General features: G+C 40.2%; 1 protein-coding gene and 1 long non-coding RNA gene across 15 annotated transcripts in view; one reads left to right on the top strand and one right to left on the bottom strand.

Annotated features, from left to right (window-relative positions):
• KCTD16 (potassium channel tetramerization domain containing 16) overlaps nt 1–15,096 on the top strand; it is a 268,317-nt gene that overhangs the window by 24,104 nt on the left and 229,117 nt on the right. The window lies entirely within an intron of this gene.
• Nucleotides 1–15,096, bottom strand: part of LOC148110098 (uncharacterized) — a 51,115-nt gene that overhangs the window by 890 nt on the left and 35,129 nt on the right. For 9 of the 14 annotated variants that reach the window (XR_015724544.1, XR_015724534.1, XR_015724531.1 and 6 more), the window contains one exon: nt 12,783–12,876. This is a non-coding gene — a long non-coding RNA (uncharacterized LOC148110098). Of the gene's footprint in view, nt 1–11,605; nt 12,219–12,782; nt 12,877–15,096 lie in introns of those variants that run through there. The other 5 variants (XR_015724536.1, XR_015724543.1, XR_015724533.1 and 2 more) reach the window with 5 other exon arrangements.

Here is a 15,096-nt window from a genome sequence, read left to right as displayed (position 1 = left end):
CAGAAGGTGCTGGACAGGGATGATTTCCCAGTCTTTTTCCCCTTCAAATTTCAAGCCTTTAGGAACACGATTTCCCCCATGATACAGCTTTAAAAAAAATAAACCAGATTGGGCTGAAATCTGCGAATCTGTCCTCAGTTACCCACACAGAACTTCTGGGACACAATCTCTTCTCCCGGAGACTCCTACACAGCATTATTTTTAAGAACTTGATTTCCTAGGTACCACAAATATGAAGAGGCACATTTCATCGTACAAAAAGATGTCAAAAACATTTGAAATGGAATAGGAAGAATTTATCCTTGTCTTCCTAAATACCTAAGCAAAAAAAAAAAAAAAAAGTATATACACACATGTATAAAATCCTTAAAAGTAAAAAACACAAAGGCATATGAGCAGTTTCTGGTTCTATAATCAGTAGTAAAACTGAGATGAGTGAGGTAGTCATAAACAAGATTAATCCAGATGCCCTGACAGAGGTTGTTGGTCCCCAGGGAAAAGGCACATTTTAGATATGAATCTATGACAATTCAGAACACTGTTTAAATCGTAAAAAGTACTGAAAATGAGCTCCTCTTTTAGCTCGCCTAGTTTTTACTTTGGGGAGAGTAACTTGAGAATATAATTGTAGTTAAGTATTTTTTATTATTAATAGCTTTATATTACCTTAAAAGCCTGGCCATATACAGCAGTAAGGTTACAACCAAAAACTAAAAAGAAACATTGGTTCTTGGTTTTATTTTTTTTTTATTTTTTTATTTTTTGAGAATATTTATGCACACATTTTATTAGCCTAATTAATTTTGTTAAAGAGCATAAAAGATATTTTATATTCAAAGTTTTAGGACAAAGCTGTCATTAGATTTTATTAATTTTCCAAAAAAAATCAATCTCAGTGTAATTAACTCATAATGACTATACCCTAACTTCACAATATCTTGCTCTCTCCAACTACAATTTATATACCCCACAACTAACAGAGCTAGTGTGTTTTAAACTACTGTCTATGCCAATTTGTTGAGAGTGTGGCTTGGTAATACATTAAGTTTGCCTTATACTTCTTTTTTTTTAATTTATTTTTATTATATTATGTTAGTCACCATACAGTACATCCCTGGTTTTTGATGTAAAGTTCGATGATTCATTAGGTGCGTATAACACCCAGTGCACCATGCAATACTTGCCCTCCTTACTACCCATCACCAGCCTATCCCATTCCCCCTCCGCCCCCTCTGAAGCCCTCAGTTTGTTTCTCAGAGTCCATAGTCTCTCATGTTTCATTCCCCCTTCTGATTACCCCCCCTTTCTTTATCCCTTTCTTCCCCTACCGATCTTCCTAGTTCTTATGTTCCATAGATGAGAGAAGTCATATGATAATTGTCTTTCTCTGCTTGACTTATTTCACTTAGCATAATCTCCTCCAGTGCCGTCCATGTTGCAGCAAATGTTGAGAACTCGTTCTTTCTGATAGCTGAGTAATATTCCATTGTATATATGGACCACAACTTTTTTTTTTTTTTTAAGATTTTATTTATTTATGTGACAGAGAGACAGCCAGTGAGAGAGGGAACACAGCAGGGGGAGTGGGAGAGGAAGAAGCAGGCTCCCAGCGGAGGAGCCCGATGTGGGACTCGATCCCCGGAACGCTGGGATCACGCCCTGAGCCAAAGGCAGACGCTCAACGACTGTGCCACCCAGGCGCCCCTGGACCACAACTTCTTAATCCAGTCATCTGTTGAAGGGCATCTTGGTTCCTTCCATGATTTAGCTATTGTGGACAATGCTGCTATGAAAATTGGGGTGCATATGGTCCTTCTCTTCACTACACCTGTATCTTTGGGGTAAATACCCAGTAGTGCAATGGCTGGGTCATAGGGTAGCTCAAGTTTTAACTTTTTAAGGGACCTCCACACTGTTTTCCAGAGTGGCTGTACCAACTTGCATTCCCACCAACAATGTAGGAGGGATCCCCTTTCTCCACATCCTCTCCAACAATTGTTGTTTCTTGCCTTGTCAATTTTTGCCATTCTAACTGGTGTAAGGTGGTATCTTAGTGTGGTTTTGATTTGAATTTCCCTGATGGCTAATGATTTTGAACATTTTTTCATGTGTCTTTTAGCCATTTGTATGTCCTCATTGGAAAAGGGTGTGTTCATATCTTCTGCCCATTTTATGATTTGTTTATTTGTTTCTCGCATATTGAGTTTGAGAAGTTCTTTGTAGATCTTGGATACCAGTCTTTTATCTGTAGTATCATTTGCAAATATATTCTCCCATTCCGTGGGCTGCCTCTTAGTTTTTTTGACTGTTTCCTTGGCTGTGCAGGAGCTTTTTATCTTGATGGAGTCCCACAAGTTCATTTTATCTTTTGTTTCTCTTGCCTTTGGAGATGTGTCATGAAAAAGGTTGCTTTGGCCGATGTTGTAGAGGTTGCTGCCTATTTCTCCTCTAGGATTTTGATGGATTCCTGTCTCACATCGAAGTCTTTCATCCATTTGGAGTCAATCTTTGTGTATGGTGTGAGAGAGTGGTCAAGTTTCATTCTTTTGCATGTAGCTGTCCAATTTTCCTAGCACCATTTATTGAAGAGACTTGTCTTTTTTCCACCGGATGTTTTTTCCTGCTTTATCAAATATTAGTTGCCCAAAGAGCCGAGGGTCCATTTTTGGGTTCTCTGTTCTGTGCCATTGGTCTATGTGTCTGTTTTTGTGCCAGTACCATGCTGTCTTTGTGATCACAGCTTTGTAGTACAGCTTGAAATCCGGCATTGTGATGCCCCCAGCTTTGTTTTTCCTTTTCAACAGTTCCTTGGCGATTCAGGGCCTTTTCTGGTTCCACACAAATTTAAGGACTATTTGTTCCAGTTCTTTGAAAAATGTCATCGGTATTTTGATTGGGATAGCATTAAAAGTGTAGATTGCTCTGGGTAGCATGGACATTTTAACGATGTTAATTCTTCTGATCCATGAGCATGGAATATTTTTCCATCTTTTTCTGTCTTCCTCAATGTCTTTCAAGAGTGATTTATAGTTTCTAGAATATAGGTCCTTTACGTCTCTGGTTAAGTTAATTCCAAGATAACGTATGTTTTTTGGTGCTATTGTAAATGGGATGGATTCCCTAATTTCTCTTTCTTCAGTCTCTTTATTCGTGTATAGAAATGCAACTGATTTCTGAGCATTGATTTTGTATCCCGCCACGTTACTGAATTGCTCTATAACTTCTAATAGTTTGGGGGTGGATTCTTTTGGGTTTCCATATAGAGTATCATGTCATCTGCGAAGAGAGACATTTTGACTTCTTCTTTGCTAATTTGGATACCTTTTATCCCTCTTTGTTGTCTGATTGCTGTTGCAAGGACTTCTAGTACTATGTTGAATAATAGTGGCGAGTTTGGGCATCCTTGTCGTGTTCCTGATCTTAAGGGAAAGGCTTCCAGCTTTCCCCATTGAGAATGATATTTGCAGTAGGCTTTTCATAGATGGTTTTTATGAGATTGAAGAATGTACCCTTTATCCCTACACTCTGATAGGTTTTAATCAGGAAAGGATGCTGTATTTTGTCAAATGCTTTTTTGGCATCAATTGAGAGGATCATATGGTTCCTGAGTCTTTTCTTGTTGATATGATGTATCACGCTGATCGATTTGTGAATGTTACACCACCCTTGCATCCCAGGGATGAATCCCACTTGGTCATGATGGATAATCCTGTTAATGTACTGTTGGATTCTATTAGCCAGGATCTTGTTGAGGATTTTGGCATCCATATTCATTAGGGAAATAGGTCTGTAATTCTCCTTTTTGATGGGGTCTTTGCCGGGTTTGGGGATCAAGGTAATATTGGCCTCATAGAATGAGTTTTGTAGCTTTCCTTCTGTTTCTATTTTTTGAAATAGCTTTAGGAGAATAGGTATTATTTCTTCTTTGAATGTTTGGTAGAATTCCCCAGGAAAACCATCCAGGCCTGGAGTTTTGTTTTTTGGAAGGTTGTTTATCACTGACTCAATCTCTTCATAATTAATTGGCCTGTTTAAAAAATCAATTTCTTCCTGTCTCAGTCTTGGTAGTTTGTAGGTTTCCAGGAAGTCCTCCATCTCTTCCAGATTGCTTAATTTATTGGCATAAAGCTGTTGATAAAAGTTTCTAATAATCCTTCCAATTTCATTGGTGTTGGTTGTGACCTCTCCTTTTTCATTCATAATTTTATTAATTTGAGTCCTTTCTCTATTCTTTTGGATAAGTCTTGAAAATGGTCTGTCAATTTTATTAATTCTCTCGAACCAGCTTCTAGTTCTGTTGATCTGCTCTACTGTACTCCTGGTTTCTAATTCATTGATTTCTGCTCTAATCTTGGTCAACTGCTTCCTCGTGCGTGGATTAGGCCTGTCCCTCTGTTGCTGTTCCAGCTTCTTGAGGTGAGAATATAAAAACTGCATTTTAGATTTTTCTATTCTTCTGAGTGAGGCTTGGATGGCTATGTATTTCCCCCTTAGGACTGCCTTTGCAGTATCCCATAGGTTTTGGACCATTGTGTTTTCATTCTCCTTGGTCTCCATAAATGGTTTAAATTGATTTTTGATTTCCTGGTTTATCGAATCATTCCTGATCAGGATGGTTCTTAGTCTCCAAGTGTCTGAGTTTCTTCCAAATTTTTCGTTGTGGTTGAGTTCCAATTTCAGAGCGTTGTGGTCTGAGAATATGCAGGGAATAATTTCAGTCTTTTGGTATCGGTTGAGGCCTGTTTCGTGACCCAGAACATGGTCTATTCTTGAGAATGTTCCATGGGCATTAGAATAGAATGAGTATTCTTTGGTTCTGGGGTGTAGTGTTCTATATATATCTATGAGGTCCAACTTGTCGAGTATGGCATTAAAAGCCCTTGTTTCTTTGTTGATATTCTGCATGGGTGCTCTGTCTACTTCTGATAGTGGAGTGTTGAGGTCCCCTACTATTAACGTATTTTTATCTATATGTCTCTTTATTGTGGTTAAGAGTTGGCTTGTGTATCTTGCTGCTCCCCTGTTGGGGGCATATATATTTATAATTGTCATATCCACTTGTTGGATACATCCTTTAAGAATAATATAGTGCCCTTCTGTGTCTCTAAGTATAGTCTTTAAAATCCAATCTGTCTGATATGAGAATTGCTACCCCAGCTTTCTTTTGAGGTCCATTGGCGTGAAAGATGGCGTTCCATCCCTTTACTTTCAGTCTGAATGTATCTTTAGGTTCAAAATGAGTCTCTTGTAGACAGCAGATGGATGGGTCATGTCTTTTTATCCAATCCGTGACCCTGTGGCATTATGGGAGCATTTAGGCCATTTACATTGAGACTGATTATTGAGAGATATGATTTTAATGATGCCATGTTGCCAGTAAAGTCTTTGTTTCTATAGATTGTGACTTTCTGTTCTGTATCACTCTTGGGGCCTTTTTGCTTTTAAAAAACCCCCCTTAATATCTCCTGTAGGGCTGGTTTTGTGGTTACGAAATTGGTCAATGACTGGCGATTCTGGAAGGTCTTTATTTCTCCATCAATTCTGAATGACAGCCTTGCTGGATAAAGGATCCTTGGCTGCATGTTTTTCCCTGGAAGAGCTTTAAAAATGCCCCCCCCAACCCTTTCTCTCATTCCAGGTCTGTGTAGACAGGTCTGATGTAATTCTGATACCTTTGCCTTGGTACGTGAGAAATTTCTTTGCCCTGGCTGCTTTCAGTACTGTATCCTTGGATCTAATATTTGCGAAATGCACTATGACGTGACGTGGCGTAGGTTTGTCGTGGTTGAGCTTGGGAGGGGTCCTCTCTGCCTCTTGGACACGAATGTTTGTTTCCCTTGCTAGATTAGGGAAGTTTTCAGCTACAATTTGTTCAAATATCTCTTCTAGACCTCTGTTTTTCTCCACCCCCTTGGGGATGCCAATGATTCTGACATTGGAACATTTCATTGAGTCAGTAATGTCCCGTAACCTACATTCCTGTGCGTGGATTTTTTTGAGTCCAGATTCTATTCTAGCTTTCTCTTCTACTAACCCATCCTCCAATTCGCTGATATGTTCTTCTGCCTCATTCACCTTGGCCGTCAGAGCCTCTAGTTTTGACTGCATTTGGCTCATAGAATTTTTAATTTCTGCCAGATTCGCTCTCATTTCCGCCCTTAGAGATTCTATATTCTCATTAACGTTTTCGTTAATACTTTTTTCAAGTCTACACATCATCTTGACCATTGTTATTCTGAATTCCATTTCTGATAATTTGGTTATATCCATATCCATTAGTTCTGTGGCAGAGGCCACAGACTCATTGTGTTTTCTTTGCTGGGGGGAGATTTCTCCTTCTCGTCATTCTGATGAGGAGAGGTTGCGGGGTTGTCCAGAGCCCAAATTATTGACTGGGACCCAGGCCGTGTGCCCTTATTTTATAGGGATCTTAGGGATGTGGGCTTCTTGATTTTTCAGCCTGCCTTCTGGGGGAGGGGCCTGCCGCGCCGATACTCAGGCAACCCTGTTTGGGTAAAGTCTCCGTGTCCCCTGCGAGGGGGGATGGGGATGGGCACCCTGTGAGCTGGTATTTCCAGGCTTTTGTTCTCTGGCGGCTTTCCTTGGCGGTTTGCTGTGCCTCTTCTGAGAGTCAGAGCAGCAGTTGCTGAATCTCAGCCTCTGTCTCAGAACAGAGGGATCGCGGACCGCTCTCCACTGATGTTCTGGCCACTTTAACTCTGTTTCTGTTGGTGCTGCTCAACCCTGCAGCGTCCCGGGATGTGCGCCCCACACCCGGTGTCCCAGCCCTCACTTCCAGGGCCGGCGCGTCTCTGTCCTTTGTGTTTCTAACACCGCCAGCCGCCAGCCGCCCCGCGCACTCCTGGATCTCCCGGTCTCAGTCTGATTCCAGTGAGCGCACCGGAGCTCTGTGAGAAGTCTGGTGGCGTGCGCTCCCCGCTCACGGTCCCAGTCTGTTCTCTCGCGGGTGCCGTCCGCGAGTCCGCCCGTTCCCCCGTGTAGGTGGCCACTGCTTCCCGGAGCCCGAATGCGGCGGCTCCCACCCCCTTCCGTTTATCTTCCAATATCTGTGCGCGGTTTCACGGCTCCCCGCTTCGTACCTCAATACTCAGCGCTGGAGATGTTCATTTGTAGGGATCCAGATGTATCTTCCTGCGTCTCAGGCTGATACCGTGGATGTTCAGGGTGGTCTTGTACCTATCCAGCTCGACCCAGCGGACCGGCTGAAAAAGGGGTCCCCTACTCCTCCGCCATCTTAACTCCTCCGGTTCTTGGTTTTAAAACCAATCAACCTCCTTAGCACCTTTCCCTTCTAAATCTTGATGAAAATCCTAGAACCCTAGAGATGTGGAAGTATGAAACTCTTGGCTTTTCCCCATGTCTTACGGTTTTTTATTTACTCCATTTAACTGTTTGCTCTTTTCTAACATTAATTATAAATGCCACTGATTGAGTCTAAATCACACAGCAAAGACTGTGATAAGTGCTTTGTAGATATTACCATATTCTCTCTTCAGAACAGCCCGGGGTGGGGGGGCGGTGAGGATTATTTTTTCCATCTTATAAATGAGAAAACTGAGACCTAGGGAGAGCCTTACCCAGGCTTGCAGCTAGTGGATAATAAAATCAGGATTTAGACACTGGTCAAGTCCGTCTGACTTGAAAGACAGAATGCTTTTTTAATTACTAAATTACCTTGGATTGTCCATAGAGTACAGATCCTTCCTATAAAGTGAGATAGAAATTAGTAATACAGAAACTGATACCAAAAGAGGATTTTTTAAAAGATGGTAGAAGGAACAGTATAGTTGTATGCTGATAGGAAGGATCCAGTTGTTAGGGGAAAAATAGACAATAGGAGAGAAAGGAGAGATAGCTTGAGTGATATCCTTGGATAAGTAAGAAAGAATGGGATTGAGTGCATGAGTTTATCCTTTGTTATGAGCCTTGTCAGTTCATCCAGAGTAATAGGGTGCATGAATATGTAATAGATAGAGTAATAGTAAATGTATACACACATGTATATATGTATGAAAATGAAATATATATATATATATACATATAGATATAGATATGTATATATATACATATATATACATATAGATATAGATATGTATATATATACATATATATAATGGTAATAGACTATATGGGTACAGACACAGGTGGTGTGCTTTGGTGGGAACTTACTGAGCTCCTTTGGGTCACTTCTATTTGTTCAGTAAAATAAGGAGCTTCAAGACTGAGGATACGGAAGGAAGTATTTGAGGTTTGAGGAAAGAATAGACAGTATAAAATGGTTACCTAGAATGGTGGGGAATGAATGAACTAGGGGAATGTATTATTCACTGGGAACATTAAGGACCCACTTGAGGTAAATGGTCATGAATTTAAAGTGAATCCATTTAATACGGTTGTGCATCTTTCTCCAGCTGCATGGGTGCAGGTTGGAAGCAGGCCCAGATGTGATCCTAACCATTGGGTGTGAGGTTTTGCGAAGTAGGGGTAGATGAGTCGTATGCAAGAGAGTTATTAAAATAACTGATTATTGAATTTAAGTTACTAAGATATTCAGTGAGGACATGAAGGACAATGAAAAGGTATGGGATTAATGGGTTGAAGTTCCTAGGAAGTCAAAAGGTTGTTGGAATCTAGTACTGGAGAAAATGAGCTGGAAAGCTGGGAGGAGATAGTGAGCCGTGAGAAATTGGGCTTACAGAGGGTCAAGCGATTGATTATGATACAGTTTGGGTCACGACCACGAAAGTGTGTGGCTGAGGGAGGGTGGAAGATGTGATTTTCGGAAGAGAGGGTTTGGGAATATTCAAAGATCATCTGTGCTCATCTTGAAAGCACAAGACTAATGTTATTTCAATTTCATAATGACTCTATTATCCTCATTGTAGAAAGAAAAGTTGAGGCTGGGAGTTGGTAATTAAGTCCAAGATCCCCATGCTAGGCGGCATCAGCACTGGGATTTAAATCTAGTGTGTAAGACTCATCTCTTTCACCCACTGTGCATGGTGGCTTACAGATGGAATGTTCTCTGCCTCTATGCCATGGCTAGTTAAAGGGGCTGAGAACTTGCAAAAGCTTTGGGTCATTTGCCTACCAAACCTGCCATTCACCAACCTAGATTCATTAAGCACCTACTAAACAGCAGTGTGCTGCAGTGTTCCACATGCAGGGCTACAAGGATGAAAGGTATTGTATGAAATTGCAGTTGATAATTCAACTGTAGCTGTGTTATCACCCGTGCCAGTGCGAAAGTACTTGAATCATTATTTCAATATTTTAGTGCATCTTGCCATTATTAGATTATAAAAAATGAGTAATAAGTAGAAAATGAAAGTGCTGATATTGGTGATAAGAAGCATATATCTCATAAAGTTATTACAAGTGAGACAAAGGTGGGAATCTTGAGGCAGGCTGACAGAGGCAAAGAACTGCAAGTGAATATCATTGGATTGAAGTCAGTTGAGTGAGTTTTCAATTAGGAAGGAAAAAAATTAAGTTTAGAAAAAAGGTATACAACGTGAGAACTGTATTTCAAAGACATTGTTTTAATTTGGGAATGTTTATCAGGTAAGGTATAAATCTCTGGTTTGATTTATGCAACAAGATCTTTATACTTGACTAAAGGGGTATGTTATGTATGAATATATGGGATGTCTTTATGATATAGAATTGATTCAAGTATTGGAAAAAAATAAAAGAGGAAGTATTCAATTCAGTGTATTCAATTCAGGATCTTCCCTCAGGGGCCTTGTTTTAAAGCAAAGTCATAAAGAATGAGGAGCTTATCGGGCAGATAATACAAGGAATAACATTATAGGTAGAAGGACTAGCAGGTGCCAAGGCATGGAAATGAGGCTGAACATGGCTACCTGGCTTGTTTTCTGAACCTCATGGTTGGAGCTTAAGGGCAGGGAGCGGCGAAGGCCCAGTCTAGAGAGCTCAGATAGAGCAGATGGTGAAGGGCCTGACATGACGTGCTAAGCTACTGGACTTGATCCTAGATGCTGGGGAGACTTGTAGGTACCAAGGAACCACAAAACATTTTCATCAGTGTCTTCTTTCTGTTTGCATTGTTAATTTAGTGTTAGCAAAATTCATATCCTATTGTTCGATGTTTATGGAACATTTTAAGATTATCTATGATTTGGGGTATACTTTTTTGGACCATTGCCATACATTTCTTCCTTTAAGCTATTTGGCTTACTGAGTCTTTTCATTCATGTATTTGATAAATATTTATTGAGCACCTACTCACCACCAGATAGTTCTAAGTACTAGGGATTCAGGATGAATGAAGTTTCTGCTCTCATAATGCCTATATTCTAGTGTGGATGTAGAGTCATAAGCAAATTCACATACAAATTATATGTTCTCCTAAATTGTTATTTCATGCTAATATTGTAATTCCTTTTCTGGGACTCATCTTTCATTCTACGCTTTAATCTAGTGATAGAGTCAATGGTATGTATTCCTATAATGTAGGTTGGAGGAGCCAAAGCAGTAGAGGCTTAAATCACTCTCCGTGAATACTGCCTGTGTTGGATGTGCATTAGGCTAAGCTACGAAGTTGAAAAAGTCCCTCTCCATCCTCTGCTAAACCTTCATTGCTGTCTGGTGTCAAGAGTAGTCTGGAAATGGAAGCACCACACAAAGAAAGGATAGAGGTTTCCAATCATATCATTAATTCTTCATTAAGAAGAGGAAACTAGTCTCAAGTTTTTTTTTTTTAAAGATTTTATTTATTTATTTGACAGAGATAGAGACAGCCAGTGAGAGAGGGAACACAAGCAGGGGGAGTGGGAGAGAAAGAAGCAGGCTCATAGCGGAGGAGCCTGATGTGGGGCTCGATCCCATAACGCCAGGATCACGCCCTGAGCCGAAGGCAGACGCCTAACCGCTGTGCCACCTAGGCGCCCCTAATCTCAAGTTTTGAATGTTCTTGCTACTTGATGGTTTGCCAAAAGATAGACTATTAGTCCCTTGCAAATTCATACATGTGGTCTATAAGATCAGAATTTTTCTTAAATTCATGTTTGGAATTTTAGGTCATCCCCTAATAATCTTCAAATAACAACAGTAGTATTTTAGAATTGTTGCTAATGACAATGATAGTAATAACTAGCTGATACATTCTGAGCACTTACTCGCTGAATATATTCTTTCACTATCTGAACACTCAAAGTAATGGGCTCAAAGGGGTGAAGCAACTTCCTAAGGTTGCACAGCTAGTAAAAAGCAGAGCTAGTGTTCAGACCTGAGACACGGGTTTCTAGAACCTGGGATTTCAGCCTTTGTGATACGAGACCATTCTACCAGAAGTCCAAGCTACCACACAGTCTTTTTCCTTCTGGAAAATAAACATCTTGTGATGGTATCTAAAATAGAGTCCTCCCTTAGATCCAAGGTAGATTCTATCTGTAAGGGAGATTCTGCCATCTTTTGGGCAGTAGAAACGTAAAAGGAGCCATGTATATAATTGAAAATATTCTAGTAGCTACATGAAAAAAAAAAAAAGTAAAACGAGTAAAATTAATTTGAGTAAAATATTTTATTTAACCCAATACATAAAAATATTATCATTTCAATATATTTCTACATATTTTTCGTTGCCTCAATTTTTAAAATTTAAAATAATTAACACAATAAAATTCAAAAATCAAACTCTTCAGTTACACGTGCCATGATTCAGTGCTCACTAGCCACCTACAGCTAAATGGTTACTGTCTTGCAAAGTGAAGCTTTAGAGGCTCACATTTTAAGGAGCCTGATGTTGCTCACTGAAATCATGTACAGATTCATCAGTAGACCCAGAGATTTTGTAGTTACTTTTTTCTTTTTGAGAGGGAGAGAGAGAGGGAGAGAAAGAAGAGTGTTGGGGGGGGGTGGGGGCAGAGGGAGAGAGAGAGAATCCTAGGCACCCCGCTGAGCATAGAGCCCTATACTGTGGCTCCATCTCAGGACCCCGAGATCATGACCTGAGACAAAATCAAGAGTTGGAAGCTTAACCGGCTGAGTCAGCCAGGCGCCGCCGTAGTTACTTTTTAATGCAAGATTAGAAACATGGAAGCTGTTTCAGGCAGAACAGTTGTTTTTCATTCATTGTAGAACTGTGTCTTCTAGATTTTGGTGAGTGCTTTGCAGGTACCTGCCATATTTCCAGCATGAGTGAGCCTCCAGTCTCATAAAGGAAACCACATCAACTGTTAAATAAAAGAATGTGATGTCAATTGTGAAAGTTAAAGTTTAAGAAAAATTTTCTTTTGTTCTTGTGGCCCAGGTGGAGGTGAAGTCTGTGATCTTTGTCATTTTCCTTCCAACTTAGAAGAAATTCTGATGTTATCATTTTAAATTCATTACTTTATTATGTAGAAATCTACATTGTGAGGGCTTGATACCATCAAGGTCGAGTCTGTTTCCATCTGAATTTTACGACCTGCGGGGAGTCTCCTCTATCACGGCTTTCTTCCCAAGCTTGGGGAAGATGCACGGAAGGAAGAAGAGATGTCTGAAGTTTGCATGTCAGCCCTACTCTGAGGGCTTTTTTCTTTTCCCATCCTACCTCTTTTTGTTTTATTGGACAAAACAAAGAGTTTAGTGATAATGGCTTCAGGTGCTGTCCATCATAGTCCTGTCCCCAAAGGACTGTGCTATTCCATTATTTGTACGTTAAATGGAATCCATTGTTACAGCCAGCTTTTTCTTGTTTTATACTTTAGATCTTCCAGAAACAGGACAGATAATGAACACAAAAGAACCCAGCTTACCTAGGAAGATAAGGCAAAATTGCCCAGGTGTTTGAATTGTGCCGGCCAGCTTTATCTGGTTTTGATAAATCCTCTCCTGCTCTGGCAGTCCGCGCTGGGGAGGGGAAGAGGAAGAATTAAAACGCACTAATGAGTACTCCCCATTGAATCTCCACAGCATCTGTTTTACACCTAGGACACCACAGTATTTATTAGACAAAAGTCTCCAAGGTTTAAAACACAATTATAGTATTTTCTGCTTAGGTAAAAAAATAAAACAAAAATTAAAAAAAAAACCAGTAGGAGGAGATGATCTATTGTAAGGAATCTAATCTTCAAGGATTGTTTTTCGCTTTTGTACAGAAGCGTTTACATTCTCCACTCATGTGATGCCAAACAGGTGCCACACCAGCGGCCAAGTCTCAGCAACGGGAAGCAGATGAGTTATTTTTGCTTCTGATGTTGCCTTTGGATGTTCCAAATTCAAGTCCAGATGAATTTTCAAACCTCCCTATTTAGTAGAGACTCTGGCCATTTATCTCTAAAACTGGTGCTCGCCAACCTCACTCCACAAGCGAAAGTTCGGATTTTTAACTCTCTTGTGAGAATGTAATATAGAAAAGCTTTACACATTTTATTTTATTAATTTTTTTTTATCCAGGCTGTCTTGGTGAGTCACTTTTAAAAATATATTTTATTTATTTATTAGAGAGAGAGAGGGAGATGGAGCAAGCGTGCACAGCAGCAGGGGGAGAGGGAGAAGCAGGCTGCCTACTGAGGGGGGACCCTGGCATGGGGCTCGATCGATCCCAGAACCCCTGGCATCATAATCTGGGTCGAAGGCAGACGCTTAACCGACTGAGCCATCCAGGTGCCCTGGTTGAATGACTTATATTTACCACGTATTTCTTCTCTATCCCAGGGATCACAAGTTGTTTGGGTGATATAAGAGGCGCTGAGCCAGTGGGGTAGTTTCTAAGCAACTTCATTCAAACCACAAAGACCAGCGAACATAGTGGCTGGTTTAGTAGAAGATCCGAGACTTGGAATCAGGCTAGTTTCATACCCCAATTGTGCTGCTTACAGAGCCAAGGCTAGCCACTGGGCAAACTGAGTCTGGCCTTCCTGCAAACAATGGGAACAAATCCACCTGCCTCACTGGCTTGTTGTGTGGTTCAAATAAGATGATGCCTATAGGAGAACACTCAGCAAACTACAATGCACTGTATTAAGAAGTTGTTAATACATGTATAAACCATACTCATTATAATCTCCCCCCTTTTCCAAAGACAACAATTACTATGATCAAAAATAAGATGGGCCAGAAACCAATCTCTCCCTAAAGGGACCTCAGCTTTTTGCTCTCTCTCCTAATGAAAACAGAAATACATCACTGTCTCTTTGGATGAAAGCTAAAAGCTGTCCAATGAACAATAAATAAATAATTGCCAGGAAATATACACACTAGCCTCATTAAAGCCGAGCTCAATTTCCAACCCATGAAAGTACACAAGCACACCCAGCTGATGGAATAAAACGTTCTCAGTTTATGCTTTTGGGGGCAATCATTTTGCATAGGCAATAATCTTGGTTTTATGCACAAAGCGTGGCCTACGGATTAAGTGATTTCAACCTTTTCACAATTTGTTCCTTTGGGTTGGTATAGGTCTCATGTTTCCCCGTTCTTTGGAGGTTCTAGAGTGTCTACCAGCATGTAGCTTCCCTGTCCAGAGCTAAGAAAGGCTAAGCTAAAGTCCTCTTTCTCCTGATTAGCAACAGGAGCTTCAGCGAATTTACTGAGCTCTTGGTTTTCCTAGTTTGTATTGAACTAGACCAGGAGCTGTGGAATCCATCTGACTGGGTCAAACCCTCACTCTACCACTTATTTCTTGTTTGACTTTGGGCATACGAGTTACCTAAACTCTTGATGACTCAGTTTCCTCATCTATAAAATGGGAATGATAACAGTAACTACTTTATGGAGTTGCTGAGAAGTTTTAATGAAATTATGAATAGGAAGTGCTTAGTGAAGTGCCTGGGTTATGGTAAGCTGTCAATGAATATTACTTTTTTATATTATTATTATTGAAATGAGTTTTTTGGCTTTTTAGATAGAAAATTATACTGTAACATTCCCTATTCCTTATTAAACTTCAGACAGCTATTTTTAGATTTACTATTGAAAATTCATGTCTGTGGGAATGAGCCTCATGCCCTTTGGACACATTTTAATGTCTGATTCTTATTGTAAAAGACACAAAACCCACCATTAGAATTGAAATAGCCTCAGAGTGTGAACATCCTCCTTCCTTCTCTGTACCCCCAACTCTTATCG

Source organism: Ursus americanus, chromosome 5, assembly GCF_024610735.1.
Source record: "Ursus americanus isolate L20-20 chromosome 5, mUrsAme1.1.p, whole genome shotgun sequence".
In the NCBI taxonomy this organism is placed as follows: domain Eukaryota; kingdom Metazoa; phylum Chordata; class Mammalia; order Carnivora; family Ursidae; genus Ursus; species Ursus americanus.
This window is presented reverse-complemented; position numbering and strand designations above follow the sequence as displayed.